Raw genomic sequence first — 27,322 nt, forward strand, 5'->3', positions numbered from 1 at the left:
CCTAAAATATACAAAGAGCTCATGCAGCTCAATATCAAAAAAAACAACAACCCAATCCAAAACTGGGCAGAAGACCTAAAGAGACATTTGTCCAAAGAAGACATACAGATAGCCAACAAACACATGAAAGAATGCTCAACATCACTAATCATTAGGGGAATGCTAATCAAAACTGCAGTGAGGTATCACCTCACACCAGTCAGAATGGCCATCATCAAAAAATCTACAAACAATAAATGCCAGAGTGGGTGTAGAGAAAAGGGAACCCTCTTGCACTGTTGGTGGGAATGTACATTGATACAGCCACTATGGAGAACAGTATGGAGGTTCATTAAAAAACTAAAAATAGAGCTACCATATGACCCAGCAATCCCACTACTGGGCATATAGCCTGAGATAACCATAATTCAAAAAGAGTCATGTACCACAATGTTCATTGCAGCTCTGTTTACAATAGCCAGGACATGGAAGCAACCCAAGTGTCTATCGACAGATGAATGGATAAAGAAGATTTGGCACATATATACAATGGACTATTACTCAGCCATAAAAAGAAATGAAATTGAGTTATTTGTAGTGAGGTGGATGGACTTAGAGTCTGTCATACAGAGTGAAGTAAGTCAGAAGGAGAAAAACAAATACCGTATGCTAACACATATATATGGAATCTAAAAGAAAAAAAATGTTATGAAGAACCTAGGGGCAGGACAGGAATAAAGACTCAGATGTAGAGAATGGACTTGAGGACACAGGGAGGGGGAAGGGTAAGCTGCGACGAAGTGAGAGAGTGGCATGGACATATATACACTAACAAATGTAAAATAGCTAGCTAGTGGGAAGCAGCCGCATAGAACAGCGAGATCAGCTCGGTGCTTTGTGACCACCTAGAGGGGTGGGATAGGGAGGGTTGGAGGGAGACGCAAGAGGCAGGAGATATGGGGATGTATGTACACATATAGCTGATTCACTTTGTTATACAGCAGAAACCAACACACCATTGTAAAACAATTATACTCCAATAAAGATGTTAAAAAAAAAAAAAAGTAACTACATGGATCACCAAGTATTGATGAGGATGCAGACCAGCAATTCTGATTCTCGATAGCTATCACAGAGAAACTTTCATGCAAGTGAAAGAACAGGGAGAAATTTACTGTGTCTCAGTAAAGGAAACAGATCTATAAACTCTGATTATCAGTGCAGTGGGATATATACTGTTATTAGAATAAATGAACAGAATCCACTTTTATCAACATAGAGAAATCTCGAGAGCAACATTTTGATTGAAGAAGACAAGGTAGAAAAATGATCAAGTATGATACAATTTCTGTAAGATTTTAAAATAGACTATGTTTTGTTTGTGGATACATCCATGTCAAGTAAATGTTGAAGTATATGGAATGACATTCACCAACTTGCAGTGATTGTTCCCTCTGAGATATTCAGGATGTTGAAGAGAGCAATCATGATTTAATTACATCTTAACTGTTTAAGAAAGATACCTAAAGCAAATATGACACAAAGTTAACTTTTTGGAATATTAGTGATGGCTCCATAGGTCTGTTACATTATTTTCTGCCTGTTTTTATGTGTTTGAGATATCCATAAATAAATATTTAATTTAAAATATAGCACTATCTTGGGGGAAAAAAATATCTCCTGCCATGAGTTAAAAATAGAAGAAAAATCTACAACTGCAGGAGCTCTGGCCCATGAAAGAACACAAATATGAAATTGTAAATAGACTTTTGCATCTCAACCTGTACCAATCCTTCTTCATATTAGCTGCCCAGAAACTGGCTATGACGAGTGATCTTCTGCCCGAGGGTATGATATATTGACAGATCTCTCCAAATGGATTTGCAAAATTTGAATAGGTTCCTTTTTCTCCATGGAACAGACTGAGCCCTGTCATGTCATTCCATTAGGGGAAGTTATGGTCACCAGGAGATCTCAGCTGTCTTATGACCTCTACCTCTACAACAATCTCTGGAATCAATCCATCCCTCCCAACTCCACTCTCTGTCTTGGTGTAAGCCACCACCATCTTCCGTCTGATTTTCTACAGGTGGACTCTAAGTTGCCTCCCTGCCTCAATCCTCCATCTCTTCATGTCTCACACTGATATGTTATCAACTCTTTAAATCATTTGTGTAATGTCTGTCTTACTTATAAATTCTACAAGGGCAGGGATTATGCCTGCTTTGCACACCACTGTAAGTCCCAGAGCTCAGCCCAGTGCCCGGCCTAAACAGAGGCTTCATATGTCTTTTCTTAATATGAATGAATTAGTGATTAGGGAATATTTTCCAAAGTACAAACATGAGCATGTTTCCTTTCCAATTAAAACTGTTCTATGGACCGAGAGATTATCATACTAAGTGAAGTAAGCCAGACAGAGAAATACAAATATTACATGATATTGTTTACCTGTGGAATCTGAAAAAAAAAAAAAAAAAGGATACAAATGAAGTTATTTACAAAACAGAAATAGACCCACAGATATAGAAAACAAACTTATGGTTGCTAAAGCGGAAGGGGGGGGGGTATAAATTAGAAGTTTGGGATTAACATACACACTACTATAAATGAAATAGTTAAGATAACCAACAAAGACCTACCGTATAGCACAGGGAACTGTACTCAATATTTTGTAATAACCTATAAGGGAAAATAATCTGAAAAAATATACATATATATATTCATATAATGCATAGACATGAATATATGTATGTATGTATAGCTGAATCAGTGTGCTATAAACTTGAAACTAACATGACATTGTAAATCAACTATACTTCAATAAAAAACATTAAAGAAAAAACAAAAACAAAAACAACTGTTCTTTGACTACCTAGAGGGTAACACTGTAGCTCCTTAGCATGGCATTTGAGACCCTACATGATCTAGCCCCTGCTAACCTCTCCATCTCAATACTTATACTTCTATTTTAGCTCTCTCAATCTCAAGCCATTAGTCATTCAACAAAGATGCCCTGCTCATGTCTGCTGCCTTGATACATGTTGTTAGCACTTCATAGAACACCACCACCTCCTTTTTCCTCAGCATGAATCTTAATTTTCCTTACAGGTTAACTCCCCCATCAGCCTTCCAGGATTCTTCAAAGATTGGGTTGCCTACTTCTTCCCAGGGCTCCCTGTACTTACAGCCCCCTACATTTAAGTCTCCTTATGGTAACAATGATCTCACTGCACTGAAATGACTTTATTGATTTCCTCACATAGATTTTAAGTTTTTGAGCACAGGTACTCTGTTTTGTTCAATATTGTTCCCCTCATCTATGAAATATGTGAAATAAATATTTGTTTAATGAATGAATTGAATCAAACAAATGGTAAACCAAGGGTGTATGAAAACCTCCATTGTACCTGTTCCATGTCTCAACCATCCTGTAATGACCCTCAAACATTGTTTTAATATCCTTATTTGAAACCATCCATTGCTGATATTCAAGGGCCAGATGAAAAGGCCACACAGAGCTTAAGTTTGTTGGGGGAGAGAGGTGCTGTCTTGGGGATCTGTTGAGCTATCAGAAACTACTCATCTGGGTGAAGCAAAAAATAGGGGCACAGATAGAGCAGTCAGGCTCAAGTTCAGAGATTTCTCTTGCTAGTACCCACTCCACTCTGATTCCTCACACTGAAGTTCTTTCATAGGACTGAAGTTGCAGATGCTCTTGGTTACAGTTGCTAGGCAGAGCCTTCTGGGATGGAACCACCTGCCCTAATTAATAGACAAATTTTTCTGAATGTGGGTCATTGGGTCCTGCCAACACCCACATCGCTGAGAATAGATTTTTCTCTGACTATGTGGTCCTTTTCAGAGCCAAACTATTCATTTTCCATGGCTTGTTAAATAGGTTCCCATCTGTCAGGGGTTTCCCTGTGGAGCTGATATATTTCATTCTGAAACCCCATGGAGATAAGAAATCTAGGAGAGATTCTTTTCAATATACACCTAACAGCTCTGCCTTTTCCTTTTTTCAGTGCATATAGAGCCAACTAGTGGTGGTTAGGACATGTGATGAGTGTAAGCAAACTGACTTCTGGTTTTCTATACACTTACTCCTTGGGTGCATGAAGGCTAATTGTATTGATGTCCATATTTTATGGATTGGCTCCATGTATGGAAGAGTTGTATTTCCACAAGGATAAACTTAAATCCCACATATACTTCAAGACTTGGTTCAGCTGTCACCTCCTTCAGGAGGCCTTTGCTGCTTCCCCTCAGGACTATCTCCTCTGTAGTCCTTCACTGCATTACCATGTTGAATTAGACCACTGTCTTTGCAAGTCTATCTCCCCATCTATATGACAGTTCTTCAAAGCCAAGACCCAAGTCTTGTGCACCTTTATAACCCAGGGGTATATGCTTAATAAATGTTGACTGAACATAAGTGTACCATGGACAGAGAGCCAGGCATACCTGTGCTCTTGATTCTGAGAGATTTAGGCAAATCTAACCCAAAATCTCATTTGCCAAGCATGTATTTAGCTTCTGGTAGTTCACTACTGCATGTGAAGGGCTTACTGGCTTGAAAGCATTATTTATGATAAGCTGTCTCCATTTCCTTACTCCTCATTTGCCCCTCAACCCACCCCATCTGACTCTTGCTCCGATCACACTACTGAAACGAGTCCTAAGGTCACCAGTGGCATGCATGTTGCTAAATCTGATTAGTATTTCTCAGTTCTCAGCTTATGAGACCTGTCAGCAGCCATCAGCAATGTTGACCACAGGATCCTGGAACACTTTTCTCCTGCCTTAGTTGGTACAAAGGGCTCCTTGATTTCCTCCTACCTCTCTGGTTGCCCTTTCTCTATCTTCATTTGCAGACTCATTCTTTTCTACTTAACCATTACATATTGGGCCCAATATATCCCCAAGGCCTAGCCCCAGGCCTCTTCTCTACTCACTCTTAACCTTTTACTCTCTGATCTTATAAGTGCCCATGAATTAAATTCCCATCAATTCACAGATGACTTGCAAATGTACATCTCCCGTCCAGAGCTCTTCACTGAAATTTGGGTCCAACTTTCCAGCTACCGAACTGAAATTTCCATGTGAATGTGATAAAGGCACCACAAATATAGTGTATTCAAAAGTGAACTCACGATCTTTCCATCACTTCCACACTTGTTATTCTTAAAGGTTGCTCTATTTTTCCTTGAGCAACTCTCTAATTCAACCACTTTCCCAAGCCAGAATCTTAGGAGTGATTCTTAACAACTCTCTCCTTCTTAATTTCCATCCTTAGTTCATTAATACATTAATTGTATACCCTAAATATCTCTCTAACGTGTGTTATTTTCTCCAATGTGAGCTCCACTACTCAAATCCACGCTACTCACCTCTGTCATCTAGATTAACTAATCACCTGTTACTCTCACCATTGCTGGCCCTCTGACATACGCTCTCCACTGTGCAGCCAGCATGATCTCTTTGAAACACAAACCTGAGCATGTCTCTTGCTTAAATCCTTCAATAATTTCTCATTGCTGTTGGGAAAAAGGTTCATATCCTTACCCTGGCCTATAGGAACATGCCCTATACGTATTCCTTTAGGTTGCAAATGAGAACAGTCCAACTCAAACTAACTTAGACAAAACAAGAAAATGCAAGGCTCCTAAAATGGAAAACTTAAGCATTTGGTTGATATCATTTATGACTATATCCCTAGACACAATCCCTAATAATATCATCTGGGTGTGTTTTACTTTTTTTTTTTTTTTTTTTTCAAATCTTCTAGTAATGCTTTCTTCTGTGAGGTTGCATTCTTAGGCTCTCCTTAAGGAATATACCTGATACCCCAAGGGTTACCAGGCCCAGCTAATTGGATATATCTATAATCAGAAAGAACTTTCCCATGACAGCACCTGAACCATCCTAAGGATGGTTCTTACTGGTGCTGCTTAGGTGATATAGCTGTTCCCATAACAATCATTGTGGCTGCAGACAGAGGTGGGAGATGGAGAGAGAAATAAGTAACAGGTCAAGGTTGGGTCGGTTGCCCAATCCTGGAAGTAGAAGGTAGTGCTCAGCCCCAACTAAATTTCAAGGACTAAGAATGGAGGAGTGATAGTTTCCCAAAGATACTGGACAGACTGAAAAACCAAGACCTCATGTGTTTCCCCAGCCTCATTTCTTACACTCTGAGACCCAGCGATGCTGGTCCTTTTTTTTTTTTTCTTCCGATGTGTCACATCGAAGATATAAAGGCTACGCCTTTCAGGCCCTGACCTCATCCCTGTCCATAGAAAGGTCCTTAGGATTTCCCAGGGCTCGTTCATGTAAACACCCATTTCCTTTATGACTCTATCTGATTACTGGTAACTCCTCCTTCCAGCAGTCTTGGGGAGCCATAAACTCTCTTACTAGGAAATGAAATGCAACTTCCAGCAGCTGAGAGAGGGAGAAGATCCTTTGCTTCGTGTACATTCTCAATTCGTTGAAGAAAAAAAATAAGGAAAATTACAAGCAATGCTATTTGTGAAGGTTTTTTTTTTTTCATTCGTGACTGTCTGACAAGCACAGTACCACTTCTGCAAGAGCAGTTTCTATTCACCAATCATGTTACCTCTTGTACTGGGTCAAATATTTTAGATGATGAGAATGCTGCGTCGGTATACTACGCCAGGCATGGGAACTTGGAAGAAAACTATTTGTTCCCCCTCTGCACCAGAAGAAATAAGGAAAGATGCAAATCTCTGTAGAGAAGCTCTCCCTTGAAAAAGTTATCCAGTCATTCAAAGCTACTTCTTGCAGAAGGACAGTGCATAGCTATTTATCATATTGGAAAGATTATGCATTTGATTCCTAATTCTCTCCACCTACTATTTTATGTTACTTAACCACTTGGAGCCCTTTCTCCTATGTTTAAAATACAAGTAATAACACCTGTATTGTAAGGTCATTGAAAGGATTAGGGATAATGGACTTCAAGTACTTAGCTCTATCTATACTGATCATGGTAGCACTTCCTGTTATAATAGATCAACGCTGAAATCCCAGTAGCTTAATACCATAAAAACTTAGTTTTTGCCAAAGTAAATTCCAGCACAATGTGTTTCATGCAGTGATTCAGGGTCCAGCCTCCTTCTATCTTGTGAGGCCTCCATCCTCAGAGCCTTAAAGTACTTTGCTTTCAACCAGTGGATGGGGAAATAGAGTGAGGACCACACATGGGAGGCTTTATGAGTAGGGCCTGGAGGTGGACACCTCCCTCCTCATGCCTGCACCCAGTCAGATGGCTACATCTTCCTGAGAGTGGTGGTGAGATAGGTAATCTAGTTGTGTGTCCAAGATGAACAGAAACAGATATGAGATGAGCTGGCCAGTCTGCCCCCTTGTCCCTAACACAGAGAGGGTGTCTGAACATGGTAGGTATGTTACGGCTCTGTGCAAACATACACTGACAGTGAATCTCAGACCAAGTCCTTTCAAAAATTTCAAGAGAGAACAGATTTCTCCCCTTACCCTGACTACTTCTAATGTCCTACCACAAGGGGGTCCCCAGTATCCTTGGGGATCGGGAAGTTCTGCGGTGGGAAAACTGTGTCATATACCCCAGCCTTTGAGAGAACCTACTCCTATAATGCCCATCACATCTACTTGAAAAACACCTAGTTATCTTTACAATTCATCTCAAAACACAGTTCTTCAGTCAAGGCTTCTCTGGCCACCCTTCAGGGAGTTATTAACCCCCTAAATGTGCAATCATAGTGTCTTTCTTACTTCTGATGCAGCGCTGTCACCCTATTATAAGGTTTCTAAATCTCAGCCCTATTGACATTTTGGATGGGGTAATTCTTTGTTGTGGAAGATAGGCTTATGAATTGCACAATTTTTAGCAGCATCTCTGGTCTCTGTCCAGTAGATGCTGGTAGTAATTCCACCTTCCCTCAGTCTTGACAATCACAGGTGTGTCCAGACATTGCCAAATGTCTCCTGAGGAGACAAAATCAACCCTGTGTAAGAATCATTGTCTTATTATAATTATCTAACCAATCTAGAGAGACCATGTCTGACCACCTGTCTAGACTGGCCCGTGTCCCAAATCAAGTCTCTCTACCACATTGTACTATTAGATTTCCTTCACAGAAGTTATCACCAGATAAACATTAGCTGTTTAATTTGTTTAGTGTTTACTCAGGCCCTGGCATGTAAGCCCCATAGGTCAGGGGCCTCTTCTATGCTATATCCCAAGGGCTTATTGGAATCTCTCATGTATAGTAAGTGCTCTTTTAAAAAGCTGTTGGATGAGTGAATAGCTGGAGAGGTTAAACATTGAAAACATGGTGCTATGTCAGATATTGTGAACAGTATGGGACTGTCACCTACTTGCCGGATAACATGAGACCTCCAGGTGAGAGATAAAGACAGTTTATTACTCACAGCAAAAGCAGCTGCCAGAGCAATACGTTACATCAATTCCCAGTGTCCAACCCCCAGATCCAGTGAGGGCTTGATGGCTCCTGCACATGCAATGGGTATATTACAGGCAAGGGCCCCAAATGCAGAGCTGCTGGTGGGTTGTCTGCCCTCCCCTCCAGAGAGAGAGATGGAGGTTGGAGTTGAGGGCAGGGGAAATAAATTCTATTTTCACTCTAGAATATAAGCAAATATTCTCTGGTGAGGGGAAGGAGAGGTCTGTACCTTTACACCCCTTGGTTTGAGTTCTGCAAAATCTCACATTAGAAAAGAATACAAGTTTGCCTGATTTCTCAACTTCATCATCTTATGCCATCAGAGAGACAGTGGCATGTTTTTCAGAATACTACTGGTAAGAACATCAAGAAGCGGAAATAGCACTGGTCGTGACATCAGAAAATCTGACTTTAAAACCACTGTTCTTACTCTGATGGACTGTGTGATCTCGGGAAAAACCTCAGAAGCAAGGCTCAGTTTTCTCAACTCTAAAATGGAAATGTTAATAAATTCAAGACAAGTTGAGAGCTGTTAAGTCAAATGAGTTAATAAAAAACTGTTTGGAGCTCAACAAATGCTATATTGTTTTCTTCAGTTCAAGATAGGGATTCTGTGTCTGTTTGCCTCTGGAATATTTGCTACCCTCTGAACCTCAGACCATGCTTTTGGTAACAAGTCTCCTCTGCATTTACTATTAGGGAATCTAATAATAACAAAAAGCATGTTAAAGTTCTTATAGTAAGAGGAATACAAACAAGTAAGGTGTTGGGGGGTGGAAGCTATCTTTCCCTTGCTTAGCTTTACTTATTTTAGAATAATTTATAATCTCACAAGACACAGGCTGAGTAGTCTATGTCTCTGCTTTCTGCTTTCACAGATGCATCACCAGAATGCCTGCCTTGCTGCTACACTTGATGACCAAAGGTTAATCTGGGGGTATCTATTTCCCTAGATTTTCAAGACTCACCTCTTCACAGTCAATCACTCTTTAAAATATATTTAACAATCGGAACTTCACCTATTGCTAATTATGTTTTAAAAAGATTGATATTTCTTTAAAAAATAGTTCAAGGGAAGTAAACATTAGATGAAACTGGATACTTCGCCATTAATTCTTAAACAAGATTACTATTTAATACAACATAAATTTCCTACTTAAATTTTAATGTAGCACTATTTACTAATTTACTCCAAATCATTAAGCCAGGGCTATCATTTCTTCCTCTTCTCCATCTAGATTTTAAAAGGGGGCTCTGTAGTTTGTCCGTAGCTTCTCAGAGCAGAGTTGTGTGTATGTGTGTGTGTGTTGAGATTCTTTTGCCAAGATTTTTCTTAAAAAAAGATTATTTAAAAAAAAATTCTTATCATCTCTGATCATTTGATTTCTTGGCTTCACTAAATAGAAGCCTTCCTGATTCCCACTACCCTGTCTCTCCCATTATAGACAGCAGCAGAAATAAGAATTTGATTAGACCCAGTTGACTGAGAGATCTTGGAGGGCAAGGACCGTGTCTATTTGACTTTATATCCCTAGTACATGAGCAGCATCCAGTGTATAGTTAGCACTCAATAGATATTTGACAAATGGATGGATGGATGAATAAGGGAATCTCCACACTGAAATATAAATCACTATGACTTGTTCTTCTATACTAGAAACATTTTTATATGACCATCTATCTTCTCATATAAATTTTGTATCTCTTATAATTGATGGGTCTAGAAGAAAATAAAAAGGTTAAATGAAATAATTTCATTACCACTGAGTTTAATGATGACACCAATTATTAACTTGTCTAGGACACAGAGTTAGAAGTACAAAATCACCAGGTTAGGTTATATCACCTTTGTCAGAAGACCAGTGTCTGGTCTAAAGAAAACATATTCTAAATAACATGTAAACAATCAAATAAGCAAAAACAGTGAAAGGGCTTTGTAAATGAAAACATAAAATGGTTTTACTATAGGAGGTGGTATAGCATGGGAGTCAGGGCATGGTTTCTGGAGCCAGACCTCCTGGGTTTGACACTCATTGGCTACCCACGTGATCTGGGGAAAATGATTTAATCTCTCTGGGCTTTATCTGTTAAATGAGAGAAGAACTGCAACCTATTTCATTGGGTTGTAGTCAGAGTTCAGTGAGCAAATACACATGAACTTTAGAACAATGACTGGCACATAGAAAGAATTCAGTAAGTGTTGGTTGTTGTTATTATCATTATTACCATTATGAGACATTTCAACAAACCGGGGTGTTAAAGAGCTAAAGTACTTTAAAGCAAGCAATTTCTCACTAAACTAGGTTCTACTCTTCCTTTCTTACAAACAGCCTAAAGACTCTATCTAGTTCAGTCTACTGAAAACACCAAGAAGCCAGAGGGTCACATAAGATCCCTATAATTCTGGTTAATTTTATTTACTTTTTATCACTCCCTTGGCTATAAAGTATCTCCTATAATTCTGGTTAATTGTATTTACTTTTTATCGCTCCCTTGGCTATAAAGTATCTCCCAGCCACAGATATATTTTTGTCTTCAGACTCATCTTCCCATAGGGCAGCATCTACACTGCTATGAGAGGGATTTTATTTTTAAAACAGAAGTCTAGTCATTACCACCTCAAAACACTTCAACATCATGTCATGACTCTAGTCTGCACTTAGAATGTTTTCTACCATACCTCAGCCCCTTACAGCCCCAGGGATTTGAAAGTACTGCTGCTACTATGTGGAATATGCTCCATGTGGATTAATTTTGTAGGTCAACTTGACTCAGCTAAGTGATGCCCAGGTAGCTGGTAAAACATTATTTCTGGGTGTGCCTATGAGGGTGTTTCCATAAGAGCTTAGCATTTGAGTGGGTCATTCAAGTAAATATCAACCTCACCAGTGCAAGTGGGCATCACCCAATCCTTTGAGGGTTGGAAGAACAAAAAAAAAAAAAATGGAGGAAGGGAGAATTTGCTCTTTTTGCTTGAGCTGGGACATCATCTTTTCCGGCCCTCAGGCATCAGCACTCCTGATTCTCAGGCCCTTGGACTCAGACTTAATTATACCATCAGCTTTCCTGGGTCTCCAGCTTGCAGATGGCGGGATTTCTTGGCCTCCATAACAGTGAGCCAACTCCTATGGTAAATCTCTTTTCATGTATATCTCTATATATCTTATTGATTCAGATTTCGGGAGAACCCTAACTGACACACTCCCTCATCTTTCCTATTTAGCCAATAAAATAAAAGGTGCTACATTCTCCAGAATGCTTCCTCTGACCCACCAGTTGTAACCTGGGTGCCCTTCCTGCCCCACTCTAGGACACCGAGTGTCTTCAACAACAGAGCTTACCGAGTTGGGGTCACAGTTGTCTGTCACCTGCTTCTCTTTCTCACTAGACTGTGAGGGTCCTGATGAAAGTATCTGGGTTGGCTGTGTCTCATCACAGTGAATGGTACTTACTAGGAGCACGAAAATTATTTGTTAAAAAAAAAAGTGATTTATTGTAAGGACAATAAGGCAAGGGAACTGGATAATCCCAACTATTAGGAAAACAACATAAGTCAGGTGCTTTCCTGCTTCTGGACCTATATCATTTTCAAATATGAAAAAAGCACACACGCCATCCTAATGCCACATGCCTGCATCATGGTATGGGGTAGAACAGATTCAAATCCATTCCCCTCATAAGATACAGCCTGTGGGTCTTGCCAAGTTTTTTATCCTTACAGTTTCTCCTAAGAACACAATCCCACCATCTTCCCATCTTCCCACCTGTAATGGTAACACATCTCTTGGGGAATCAAAGGCATCCTAGAGGAACTGATTACAGAGGTTCTGTGCTCTTTATTATTGTCTAGGAATAGGTTCATCAGAGTGGAGATTGATTAATCAGGTTTTTTTCTGTACAATCTACATCTACACAGCTCAAAGGTGGCCCAAATTAACATCAAAAAGAAACTTTAACGTTCACCTGCAAGATCTTAAAAAATCTTCACGGTCAAAATGGGTTAGACATTTCATCTCTTAATGACCTCAGCAACTGAGGCAAGGTGACCTTAATAAAATTATGTTAGAAAATGAAGTATTTGTAGAGTAGATTATTAAATCTATAACACTATTATCAGCATCCTTGCTGATTATAAACAATGTGTTTATTTTTATTTTTTAATTTTTTTATCCTAAAAGGTAACTTAAATATACAAAAGAGTATGGATGATTTATAACAGGCATCCATGTACTCATTTTATAGATTTAACCCATGTTAACATTTTACATATTTGTCTCAGATCCTTCTTAAACACACACACACACATACACACACAATGAGCATTAGACACACTTAGTTAAATACTTCATCCAATGCTCACATTCTATCCCTATGTTACCCCTCTGGTAACCCCATATGACAACAGCATGTCTCTTATCTTGTCAATGTTTTTAAACTTTTACTACATATGATTGCATTCACATACAGCTCATATTTTATCATCCTCTATTTACCTGTACAGTTGCCTATACTATCTTGCTTCTTTCTTCCTTTATCTCCCTCCATTGCAATCCTTGGTTTGTTTCTGGAAGTAAGGCTATTGCAAAGCTCAATAATCCCAAGTAGTGGCAGTTGGACTAACTTTCTAATTCAACCCACTTTCTTGCTCCTCAGAGAGACCATACAAGCATGTCAACTTCTCTTTTTCCCCTCTGCCTTTCCCCATCAAACAAGCTCTTTCACATGCACTCACATCCATCCCCCCAACCTTTCTGTCTGCTCATTTCCTACCCATGGAAGATATCTGTCCTTCACTTCATTTCATTTTTGATCCATCTCCTGACAAATGACAATAATCCCGGTCAATAAAGGCGAGAGTCGTATTAGGCATTTACCTCCATCAACAAAAAAGGAACATTATAGCCTTAGAAGTAACATAATGCAAAGAAGCAGGGACCATAATCTCTAAAGTCCTATAGACCTCCTAGAAACTGATCTTAGAATTCCATTTCATCTATTTCCCCATCCTCTTTAAATATACATTTTTTCAATAAAATGAGCATTTTTATTTTTTTTTCCTCTGATTCGTTGAGCACAAATTATTAGCAACATTTCCTGCTTTTATTTATTGAGGACAAAAAAATTCTCAGCCACTTTGGGAGTTAAATAGTTCTTAAGTGACATATTCTGAGAATCTGCAAGTAATCTAGAACATTTTTCTTATGGGAAAATATTTCGGAGATTGCCTGAGTAAACCACCAACTAATTGTCCAAACACATAAAACACAAATCTCACAGTCACAGGGAAATCAGCTCGGTGCTTTGTGACCACCTACTGGGGTGGGATAGGGAGGGCAGGAGGGAGACGCAAGAGGGAGGAGATATGGGAATATATGTATATGTATAGCCGATTCACTTTGTTATACAGCAGAAACTAACACACCATTGTAAAGCAATTTTACTCCAATAAAGATGTTAATAAATAAATAAATAAATAAATATCTGTAGAGTTATTATTATTATTACAGTTGTTGCTGTTGTTATTATCAATGGCATGCAGGCAAGGGGGTGTAAGGCAGGACAAAAATACATCCACACCAATGCAGATTCGAACATGGTGTGATTGGTTATTACTCCCATCTTCTGCTACTCAGTAACCTAGCTTCTCATTTACACACCATTATGCAACATTCGATTCTATGCGATTAGATATTGGACCTAATTTTTAGCACTGTGGTATTTTTTATTGCACTGTTTCTGTCTCTACCCAACCTAACCAAAATAACCTTTACCCTCTCCACATCTGCATCTGACCTCGATGCAGTCTCTTTAAAACATGCTCAACTCTGCCATAAATATTCAACAAGAAGGAACACCAAAGAAATGGGGAAGTTAATACATTTTTTTTGAGTCAGAATCACAGAATTCCAAAGCTACAGTAAAACTCTGGTTTCACAGCTGAAGAACCAAACTTAGCTGCTCTAATGTCACAGGGCTCAGGAAAGATAGTACTGAGACTAGAACACAGGCCTTCTGACTCCCATTTCTATGCCTTCTCAATGGACTTTGTTGTCTCATAGAGTTGTTCAGGGCCCTCCAGTCATGGTTTCCTCTCTCAGAGTTTTATGATAACCAGTAATGACTCCTGAACCAGATGGATATCTCTGGGATTAACTTTTTACCCTCCCCTAAGCTTTCTAAAATCTCCCCTGCCCCCAGAGACTGCTGGGATAATCAAATCACTCTTCGCTGTCTCACACCTGGATTTATTTTCTTAGGGTACTCAACTTTCCATATGCAGACAATCACGGCATTTGTGATCTCAGGTGGACCTGCATCAGATCAGCCTCTTCCACCACCAACTGAATGGAAGCAGAGCTCCCCCAGAGTTGATGAACCTGCAGCCATAGCACTCCTCGCTTGCACAGGCCCTTTCTGCAACCCTATACCTAAATTTGTAGTAATTTTTTTCCAAAAGCGTTCTGCAAATAGTATAATTTTCAGGCCCCAAAGAACTTGGATCTTCCCTAAGCTTCATGAACTTAGGAAAATCATTATTACTAACATCAGGTTTTTCACCAACAAAATTAGGATGATAATCTTTACTTTGTAGTGCAGTTGTGCAATTCAACTCTTCTATTGTATGTTGGGTTACTTATTCTAGGGTTTGACATGTAGTAAGTCCTCAATGAACATGTGATTATTACTGAACTTTTAGTCTCACCTGGAAGACAGTAAATTGTAGCTGAGAGCTTCTGAGATGCATGATCAAAATTAATTAGGCAAACAATCAGCAGTACAGACCTGGGGTACTTGTCTCAGAAAAAAGCTCCTAAAATCACTTTGTGTACATGTCGTAGCATCAAAAGCGCATTCCAGGAACATGCAGTATTCAAGGCTAGAATACTGTTTCCTCTTGAAAATTCCTGAACAGCGCTGTCTGTCTACGCATCACTACTGGGTCATTCCTTTAAGGGCATTCACCAGTCCTTCAGTCAATGAGGCAGTTCAGTTTTACTATACTTCCCACATCACTCATTTGAAGACTCTACAGCATCTTCTGTAGGAAGTCTGTGGCTTCCTTCTCTCTAGGACAGGGGAAGCAAATTTGGGGGGATCCAATTAATTTCCCAAGCTGTCACTCCTCCACTACCCATTCAACCTCTTCATTTTCTTTGTCCATCATGAGGTTACGGTAATGGAGAACAGACAGAGCTGTCTAACACATCGGCAGAGGAAAGGCATCTAGGTTATTTATTTGTACAGAGGGAAGAGGAGAACAGGAAGCAAAATCTTCTTTAGCTCTCGCGGCAGCATCTGGCTGGTGGAGGTATCAATCATTTTGTTCTTATGTCGGTTCATTTACATTCACAGGAGCAGGAGGCAAGCAGCAGAAACATCTCTCAGTTGCATGTTTCCATAATGGCCCCCCATCCTTCACCCCTTCTGTGGTTTTTCTCTGCATTTAGAAAGTCATTGAGAAATGTTAATGGTCTGGGGGAAAACTAGCGATTGGGGAATGACGAATGGGCAAGTAGCAGAATGAGGGTGTGCAGCTAATGATTTCCTACAAGTGATGATTAAACATCGTTCCTCCGTCTCTCAGCACCTAATTCTCCCCAAGGCTGATTTATGTAAGACACCCTAACGTACAGTTCCTGCAGTTTTATTAGCAGGACCGATTTAGCCACGAGAGGTAGTCTGCCCCTGCTTCTCATTTTCTTCCAGCCTAAGAAGAAAGAAATGATAAAATGCGAAGAACAACAAGGGCCTCATTCTCTTAATACTAAAAAGACAAAGTAGCATAATACAAAGACCACTAAAGAGGTAAGTAATCATCAGCAGGATAAAGTTTATGATGGCAAAGTCATTACTCCATAGAAGTCATTACCTTGTCCCAGACACAGGAGAAGGTTCCCACAGTTCCTATAAATGGAAACCTGCTGCTGCTATTTGAGACAGTCTAAAAATAACTGCACACCTCATTTTTCCAAATGTCAGAGTACCTGCCTTTACTCCTTTAGGAAAAGTTATAAGGTTACCATAAGAACCCAGACATAACGTGGGAATGTTTGTGATTTTAAAAAGTGATGAAAAAAATGTTACCATGGTGGGCAAAGAGAAATTAGAATCTTGTGAAGATCATCAAAAAGAATGTGGAGTCATCAAGATCTTTCCTTCCCTAAAAGAATATACTTGCTTGTTTTCTGTCAAAGGTTTTAACATCTTTCAAGATTCTATATTGATATTTTCAATGAATGTCTAGATATCATCTAAAAATCAAGACTTTCTAATGGGAGTGTTGCAAAAGGAGATGGGGTCTGTGATTTTCGGAAGAAAGCCAAAGCATGTCAATTAATATTTATTAATTCCTTAATAATTTAATAATATGTATTAACTTCTTATTTATATAAGAGCTAACATTCACTGGACCCTTACTTGATGTCCAGTACTATGCTATGCAGTTTGCAAAGATTATTTTGTTTTATCCTTATCAATCTTAGGTGGAAGTTGCTATTATTTTTTTCTATTTTTCAAGTAAGGAAACAGAGGGAAACTAAATAATTTACACAAGGTCACATACGACTATGCAGTATTTGATCTGAAAAGGTCTGATGCTAGAACCTGGGCTTATAGCCACTATAGCAAACTAATTCTCCACATGCTTTCTCCTGTAACATTCACTTTCCACTGGCCAACTAACTTTAATAAACATAAATTAATCCCATAGTATTCAGGAATTCTGAACTAAACATAAATCCTGCAATATTTTGGATTAAGTACAGAGTTCTGGACTAATCTGAATAAAAACAGAGTTCCATATGAAGATACAATTTAAAACTCCTTCAATTCACATAAATCTATATCAAACCTGATCATACTCTCTAGCCTCATGCAGTATTAGTTTAAATTCTAACAAAAGTGGATCCTTGACACCAGCATCAGAATAATTTAAAAGGCAATTAAATCACCCATAATATAATCCAGAGCACTCATTTGAACTTTCAACAGGAACCATGGAGCACCCAAGTGCCAGTTACTGAGATTACAGTGGTGTGCAAAAGCAGATTTGATCTCCATCATGAGGTTTATAATCCATTGAATGAGACAGACAAGAATCAATCACAATGCTAAATGCAAATAACTATGACCACTGTTACAAAGGAATGTTACATGGTACTCTGGGAGCACATAGTAGCCTGAGCTATTCTAGGGGCTAGGAAGTGCTTCCTTGAGGAAGTAGTCATTGATTGAGATAAAAAGAACAAGTAGATGCTAATTAGAGGGTGGTAAGAGGTGTCTGGGCAAAGAGAGACTACACAAAAACCTTTTAGCAGGACGGAGCTTGGAGTGCTTGAGAAACAAAAGGAAACCAAGGAAACCAGTAGGAATGGAGCACAAGACACAAAGGGTCTTAGGATACCAAATGAGGTGAGCGTGGGGGGGGGGTGCAGGGGCGTGGACCATGATGAGCCTTGGAGGCCATAGCATAGTTTTTGGAGGTTTTTTTGTTTATTTATTTATTTATTTATGGCTGTGTTGGGTCTTCCTTCGTTGATGCGCTCGGGCTTTCTCTAGTTGCAGTGAGCGGGGGCTACTCTTTGTTGCGGTGCACAGGCTTCTCATTGCGGTGGTTTCTCTTGTTGCAGAGGACGGGCTCTAGGCACCTGGGCTTCAGTAGTTGTGGCTTGCAGGTTCTACAGTGCAGGCTCAGTAGTTGTGGCACACAGGCTTAGTTGCTTTGCGGCACGTGGGATCTTCCCGGACCAGGGATCGAACCCGTGTCCCCTGCATTGGCAGGCAGATTCTTAACCACTGTGCCACCAGGGAAGCCCATAGTTTTTGGTTTTAATCATAAGAACACCTGGAAGCCATGTGGATACTAACTCAGCGTCCAAATAAATACAGGGATAGCACTTCAGAAGCCCTGTTGGTTGCTTGCCTTAAGATCTCCCTTTGTTTTAAGTAAAGAGGAAGAATGCTAATCCCTGCATCAGAGATGGGGCTGTGAAAGTCTCCACAAAGTAGAATGAAATGCCCAGAATCGCTCATCTTAACATTTCAAGATCAGAGTCAGGAAGAGAATCTGTGTTTCCGAAATTCAGATCTGCATTTATTACCTACTACACTACAGTAAAAGAGCAAAGAGTCATTGGTGGCAGACACACTCATGGTTCAAGACTAGAAACTACAAATGAGCTTAGGGAGGCATAATGGACCAGATAAGAAGACTGGAGGGAGAAAAGAAAAATGGAACGACTGAGGGACTAGGAAGACATAGCCAAGACAACTTTTGAGAATGGAGATAATGACCCAAAAAGGCATGGAGAGACAAGACCATTTGTCATTGAAACCAAACACATCCATTTTCTTTTGTGTTTTCCAAGGGTATTCCAGAGCTATGTGAACACTGGACAAGTCACTTAACCCCACTGAGCCTTGGTTTCTCCTTTGTAAAATCAGAGTGGATAAATCCTTCCCAACAGTATCATTGAGGGGATCAAAAGAAATGGCCATGGAAAGCACTTTTCACTTTAGCAGTTGCTCAGTAAAAATTAGGTCACTCTTCTAGTTCATAGCAGGGCATTCAAGCTGATAGCTAAGGAAGTAATCCATTCCCTTATCCGTGAGAAGGAGAATACCAATACTACCCACTCATCTCACCTGTAGTCCTGCTATGAGATTAAAATGAGAGAATGTGGAGGAGCTCTGGTTGCTTAGATTCAGCAAGAACAGCAGCATCAAGCTTTACAAGAAATCTGCAAAGAGGACCTGGCTTTCTCTGTGCAGCTTCAGGAGGCAGCATCTAAGGTTAACCATGAATCAATTTGCCTAGACATCCAGAGAGGATATGAATTTATAAATGCAGGGCAAATCTTATGCTGTTAATAGATAGCGATAAATTCTCTGCCTAATGAACAAATTTCCAGACCCAAGCTAAGGCACAGCACTCTGGAAGCTGCTGTTGCATAATTACTTCCAAGTGGAAAGAGCGTAGGACAGGGAGCAAAAAGACATGCTAACTGGATTCAACTTTGGTCAACTCACCTTGGACCAAACTACAGACAGAGAGAGTATCTGAATTGCCCAATGTTCTTGCATTTAACACCCTTAAGTGACTTCCAAGTAAGCTCCTGATAAAGCCTAAACTCATTATTTAGAAGGTTGGCTCAGCCTATTTGCCCAGCGTCAACAACTCCCTTACCTTATTCTGTCTGCTCTCCAAGATCCAGCCATATGGACCAGCCCTTCCTGAAGGCCCTTGGATCAATCACCTCCAGGTGTTCACACGTGCTGTTCCCTCTGCCTCTTACAGGGCTCTTCCATATGAGGTACCACCCTGCGCCCTCCCTCCCTCACCTCTGAACTCCTGCTCATCCTCACGTCTTCATTTGGGAAGTACTTCTTCAGGGAAGCTTTCCCTGACTACCCTAATCCAGGTCAAATCCTTTCCATACCTTCCCATAGAATCCCGCACTTCCTTTCTTAAAACACTCATAACATGGAACTGCAGAGTCTCTGTCTAGTTTACATCTGTCGCTGGACAAGAGCCTAGAAGGGCAGGGGGCTTTATCTATCTTTATCCATCTTACCACAACCCCTGGGCTCACACATAGGGATTCCCCTAGAAAATCTGTGGGTGAATAAATGGACTCTAGCAAAAGGATTGGAAGATTTCAGAGCAAACACTACCTGAAGCCTGGGAATTTTGTGAGAAAATGGCTATGTAGTCTTGTTTTGTGTGTGTGCGTGTGCATTTTTTTAATGGGGAACTAATGGAATTTTGTGGGGGACACATCTCTTTGTGTGGGCCTTTTTTCTGCATATTTCAGGGCATTTGTCATTCCTAGACCCTGGCATTAAAAGCTAATATTATCCATTCCACCCTCTAGTCTTCATGAAAACTTACAACTGACCCTACCACCATCACTATGTTTCCAGATGCTCTTGGGGGATGTGCTGCTCCCAATGGGAAACAAAAGCAAGCATCCAAGGCGTCTGGACTCTAGGCTAAATGGTATGGGAAAATCCCAGCCTCAGGCCACCATCTTTCACTGTCATTTTAATGGATATCTTTGTGGAGGGGCCATCTCTCAGGAAACAAAGTCCATGTGTGTCAGGACTGGCTGATTGTCCTGGTAGGTCCTTTTCCGCCTTGCTGCCTCTCCCCTCTTTAGTCGGGGCAAAGCAAGAAGTTCCATGCTGGAGAGGTCAATTAACAGTGAAAAGCCAGCATGTACAATATGGAGTCAAGCAGTAGCTGGGAGCAGATGAGAGACAAAAAGCTAAAATCAAGCACACAGTATCCACCTTCAACAGCCAGCTGGGAAAGCACCTAAAGAAATAGAGGCATAAGAGAAGAAGTTGACATGAACACAAAAGTAAGGGGCAAGTAAGCATATCTGTGTACAGAGGGGAGGGCAGCCAATCAGGGAAGAGCACCCAGAAGAAGGGAATTGGGGCGCCAGTCTGAAACGAATGGTACTTTACCACTGAAAAAAATAAAAGATCTTTAAGAAATGGCATTGGTGCCCATTGCCCCTTGAAGAAGGCAGTCAACTGTATTTGTTCCAGGATTGTGATCTTTTCTGGGTCATTTTCCTGTAGTTTTTACTCACTCTAAACCCAAAAGTAGAGGCTTGTTTTCTCAGGGACTCTCAGTGCTACCAGTTTCTCTGCTCCACAGTTGTAATGATTACCCAGACTTGAAATGAAACATAGGATAGAATTTTCTGCACTTCTTGCTTTACGGTGTAATGAACGTTTTCATTCTGCCTTGAAGGGGCAGGAAGAACCAGCTTCTTCTATATTTCCTAGAGAGACAGCCAAAGCTGCCTTTAAGCCAAACCTAAAGCCCTAGGTCATCCATCCTCACTTTTATTTGCTTTCCTTTATCTTTTTCCTTCCTTTCCTTTTTCACTTTTGTCTCTTCCTTATAGCAGACACCAGTATAAAAGTCCATCAATACATAAATATTTTCTCCATCTGTTGTCTCTTCCTGAGACAAATATATGGATGATGAAATTTCCCATGCCATCATTTGGCAGTAAAAGTTTTCTGATAAATCTCAAACTTAGTGTCATATGTCTTCTTCTTCTCTTTGGCCAGGAAGGCTCCAAATGACCCACAGGGAAGAAAATACAACCAAAAGGTTAAGTGAGAGAAAAAAAAAAAGAGATCTAAGAGAGAAGGGAGAGGAGGAGAGGAATGGGGGAGAGCCACCATTGCCAGGTAAAAAGAGGAAGAGTTTGGGTTTTTCTCTGGAGCTTGGCAAAGCAGGCAAACTGAAAGGTCAGCGCTGCTGGAAGGATAAAAGGATGGGAACAAAGAAATCACTTTATGCAGAGATATTAGTGCTATCAGCAGCAATAAAACTGCATAGCCACAATCGAACATCAGAATGGAAGATGACACTGGGGAGAGGCCCGGCTAATGCTTTCAGGATGCGCGGGGCACTCATCCAGTTGAGAGGGGTGCGGACATCAAAGCCCTGCAAGGAGCTTGAGGAGGAGCCTTTTGGACCCAAGAACAGACACAACAGAGTTGAAATGTGTGCCCTCTTCCTACCACTCCCCACACAGATCCCTCAATCCTTGAACCACTACAGAGTAAAGAGAAAACCCAGACCTCAGCACACACGTGGAGACAGTACCATTAACCAATCAATATTGTTTGAGCATCACATAAGTTCCTTGGTACCCTGGGATTTCAAAAACCTTGTGATTCATGGGACCTGCCCTCAAGAATCTTGTAATCTAGCTAGGCAAGCAAGCCATACACACATGAAAAAAAATGGATGATGATATTAATTAAGGCTGTTTCTCAAACTTGAAGTAAGCACAAATCCCCTTCAAAGACAAATGTCCTCTTCAAGCTGTTGACTTCATTTAAAAACTAATAGTGTTTAAATCTGCACAAACACAAAACATTATATTATATTTAGAGCTCTTATACTATAAAACTAATAAACTTTGAATGCATCTTTATAATTTCGTGTGATAGATGTTGTTTTACTAAAAGTAAATTTGTGATGCAGTTTTTGTGATGAAGTTTCCCTTGCGCTGAAGTGAACAACAGCACGTTTAGTAAGATTCTCAAGATTTTAGTAAGAACTTGTAGTTTAGAGCACAGGAGAGGTGGAAAGACAGAAGTCCTTGCTCTCAAGTTGTTTATGCCTGCCTGGCCATAGAGAGTAAGTGGACCCCCTGACATGACAAGATACAGGGAGACCTGCATCTAAGCAAGGGACAGACCTCTGCTTCAGGCATGCAGCGTTGAGTGTTCTGACACCGAGTTTAATATGCACAGGTGTTGTCAGGGAGACAAAGGGTCATCTTTCCCCTCTTTCCTTAGTATAGTCTCACCAGACATGATCTACAATTAGAAAGAAAGCCTTTAGGAACCCTCTTACACTGTTGGTGGGAATATAAATTGATGCAGCCACTATGGAGAACAGTATGGAGGTTCCTCAAAAAACTAAAACTTGAGTTGCCATATGACCCAGCTATCCCGCTCCTGAGCATATACCCAGACAAAACTGTAATTGGAAAAGACACATGCACTCTTATGTTCATAGCAGCACTCTTTACAATAGCCAAGACATGGAAACAACCTAAATGTCCATTGACAGATGAATGGATAAAGAAGATGTGGTAGATATACAATAGAATACTACTCAGCCATAAAAAAGAATGAAATAATGCCATTTGAAGCAACATGGATGGACCTAGAGATTATCATACTAAGTGAAGTTAAGTCAGAAAAAGAAAGACAAATATCATATAATATCACTTATATGTGGAATCTAAAATACAACACAAATGAACATATCTATGAGATAGAAACAAACTCACAAACATAGAGAACAGACTTCTGGTTGCCAAGGGGGAAAGGGGTTGGGGGGGAAGGATTGGGAGTTTGGGATTAGCAGATGCAAACTATTATATATAGGATGGATAAACAAGGTCCTACTGTATAGCACAGGGAACTATATTCAATATCCCGGCATAAAGCATAATGGAAAAGAATATGAAAAAGAATATATATATATATATATGTATAACTGAATCACTTTGCTGTACAGTAGAAATTAACACATTATAAATCAACTGTACTTCAATAAAATTTTGAAAAAATGACAGCCTTTATTCTTGCCTTGGATTATTCTCTTGTGTCCCTAAGCAAGTTTGTGGAAAATGAAACTCCCTGGAACTGACCTAAACATTTATCTGGTGCCTCATCGTTGGTCAGACTCCTTGGCAAGCACAGCTAGAATGGAGATTGAGAAGGAGGAGTCCTGTTCTGGGGCTACCCCGGGCCACATGGAGACCATATAATATAATAATATACATATCATCTATATAACATAGCTATGCATTCTCTAAATGTATTTAGTCTCTGCTCTTCACAGATAAATATACAGAAAGGCAAAAAGTTCATGGAACAATGTGATTTTAAAAGGAAGGATCCAAAAGGGAGGGGATATCTGTATGTGTATGGCTGATTCATTTTGTCGTGCAGTGGAGACTAACACAACATTGTAAAGCAACCATGCTCCAAAAAAATTTTAAAAAAATAAAATAAAAAAATAAAAGGAAGGAGTTGTCAGGGAGAAGCAGATAGGATAGTCTCTTATAAACAGTGCCTTGATTTTGGAAGGACTGAAGGAAAGAAGGGAAGGAAGAAGAGGAGGAGAGGACAGGGGCAAGAAGGAAAGATAGACGGGTTGTTCTGTACTTAGGTGATTTTATATGTGAATACTGCAAAATTTTGTATGAGAATATTGCAATATTCTGGTCCATTAATTCTGCTAATTCACTGTCCCTTATCTAAATCATTTGTCCTTAATGTTTGGTTGAGAAATGCACTCACTGAAAAAAATAGCCCAAATATAATCACTCCTCATAAAACATATAAGGGTTGGGCTACAGAGTTTGCTTTCATCTCATTTCCTTTCTTTCCAAATATAGTTCCCAATGTATCTATTCCTGGGAGGGTGGGGAAAGGCTGTCACCTTTAATGTCAGTCTTAAAATATACATATACATATATATATATATAACAGTAAAGAGGGCATAGGGACCCTTTCTGCCTGATCTCTGAGCCTAGAAATGGGAGGAGGAACAGGGCTGAGGTGCTGAGTTCTTACATCCTCCCTAGAGCATGGGATCCTGCAAGGTGGTGACAAGTGAAGAATCTGTCTACCTCTCCCATCATAACATCATTTGAATCAAACGCATTACCTGGGGAAGTACTTGGAGATCCCTCTTATACCAGACACAAGGTGAATGACCTTGTCCTAAAAACCTAGACGGATTAAGACACATTTCAGAAACACATCTGTTTTGCTTCAGTACCCAGCACACCACAAACCCACAGACTAAACCATGCTGGTTCCAATGAGACTGGAAAGATGGATAAGCAGAAACCCAGGAAAACTGGAATAGAGAAGGTATTGGGGCTGAGCTCTGAGATAATGGAATAACTGCTACAAAACCTGAAGGCTTCATTTAGCTTTTTGGTCTCCATCATGGCAACGCTATACACAGAGATTAGTGAAGTTTCCAGAATGTCCGCCTATGGTACATTAACTCCTCACTAAGATGGGTCACTGGGATGGGAGTGTGATTCACAGAATAGCATAAGGTGAAAGTTAATTTATTCCATACATATCACACATTGAACCAAGGTAATAAAGTGTTGCATAGGAAAAATCATTATAGATAAATATGTGAGGGTGGTTTGTAAATAGAATATCAGTCCTTTCATGTCAAATAAGCATGGCCAAAATTTTAGGACCTGTGATTAAAACACGTTTTTCTTTGAAAAGGTCTGTGTAATCCTGTCTGTGTTTATGATTTACTTTTTTTAAAAAAGCTATTTTTTCTAACTGATTTTAAGGCAGCATCCCAAGATACATACCTACCACATTAACAAGAAAAGATGTGCAATCTCACTTATAAAAATGATATTTAAATACAAATCTGATATATACTTTTTCACCTATCAGAGTAAGAAACATTCAGCATTGCTAGGGTGGCTGCAGGAAATGACTCTGCTCCTACACTGATCAATGTGACTTGGAGGATAATTTAGCAAAATCTTTCCAAATATAAAATGCTCGTAAGCCTTACCAGCAATCTCACTATCTAATATTTATTTTGGAGTTGCACTAGGAGGAGAATGCCAATGAATGTCCCTGACAACATTGATTTTGAAAACAAAAACAATGGCTACAACAACAAACACAACTGGGAAACCATCCAAAGGTCCATCAGTGGGGTTATGTAAATGACATTAATAGCCATAAAGGGAAATACTACACAGCTGAAAAAATGAACAAGATTGTTCTGCGTGTGTTGTTATAGAGAAATTATCAGGAGATACGTTGCTCAATGAAGAAGTACATACAAACATATGTGGATGGTGTGATTCCTTTTTTGCATTAAAAGTAAATACACACAATGTTATTTGACTAGAAAATTTGTGAGGAATCTTAAGAGAATATTAAGAATTAAGGCCTTTAGCAAGAGGTTTTGCTTCATATTTGTGATGTTTTTACACCTTTTATATATTTTGTAATCTTTATATATTTTATAAATGTTATATATTTCATTTTTTATCTGCCATTTCCATTTTCTGACTATGTGTATGTAATACCTTATACAATATTATCAGCAACTCTCTGGAAAACTGGGAAATGGTCATTATTGCTTTCTTCTCCATGCTTTTTATAAAGTATCTAATAAATATTTTAAGTAGGAAAAGACTTCCATGTTCCTCTTGTATGACTGTGGATTCCAAGTAAAAGCAGCAGGAAATCAGGGCCTATATTTGGAGCTCACACTGTCCTGGAAGAAGAAAGATAAAAGTGCTCCCCCTAGAGTTCTGGGGATGCATGTACTGGGGAGGCCAGGTCACTGGGCGGTACCATATCTCTCCATCCCCAGTTTTCATTAGTCTAATGACCATGCCACTTAATTGTTGAGATACTGAACATTCAAATTTCATTTGACCTCATCTACTCCATGAGAGCTAAACAATGTCAATTTGTGACTGGAAAAGTTTAGGTCATCATGTAATAGGGTCTGTTGTAATGTTTTCATGTAGAACTTATCAGAGTTTGTAATTGTATTGTGTGCATGTGTTTATGTAGTTGTGTAGTTATGTATTTCTGCCAGAAGACCAGAGGTTCCATGAGATCAGTCTCGTACTAGTTTTCCTCTCTATTCTGTCACCAGCACTAGGCACAGTGGCCAGGAAGAGAAGGGAACATTTGTTCACAATACATCCATTAGCTATTCCTTCATGTAACAAATATTTGTTTGGTACCTGCTTTGCGCTGGGCCTGGTGCTAGGCAGTGAGGACACAGTGATGAATCAGATAAACATGGTTCCCAGCGCCATGGGGCTCCCAGTCTATAGGTAGAGACAGATGTACACATTCAGGGAGTTACAATACAGGTAATAAGTGCTAGGACTGGGGTTCATGCAAGGTATGTTTTGAGCACCTAGTAAGGGATCAAGCGTGAGCTCACGGAGAGAAGTGTTGCTTACACTGAGACCCCTTGAGTGAGTAGGACTTAGCCAGACTTACAAGAAGACAGGCAGTGGGAACAGCAAGTTTAAAGCCTCAGAGGCAAGGGAAATGATAGCATATTTGTGAAAATAAAACCATTCCAATATTGATGGGGTTTATAGAACAAGGAGGGACCATATCTTGCAGTGTCCTGTGTAAGTCACTTTAAGAAGGACGTGAAAGAGGATTCAACTTCATCTTCTCAATACAGGTGGACATAGCCAGGTGTATTTTCAAAAGTTGTCTCTGTCCACAACATAGAAGATAAACTTACCAAAAAGAGAAAAGAGGCAGAGGGGAGGCCTTAACTGAGATAA

The sequence above is a fragment of the Balaenoptera acutorostrata genome, chromosome 3, assembly GCF_949987535.1.
Source record: "Balaenoptera acutorostrata chromosome 3, mBalAcu1.1, whole genome shotgun sequence".
Classification (NCBI taxonomy): Eukaryota; Metazoa; Chordata; class Mammalia; order Artiodactyla; family Balaenopteridae; genus Balaenoptera; species Balaenoptera acutorostrata.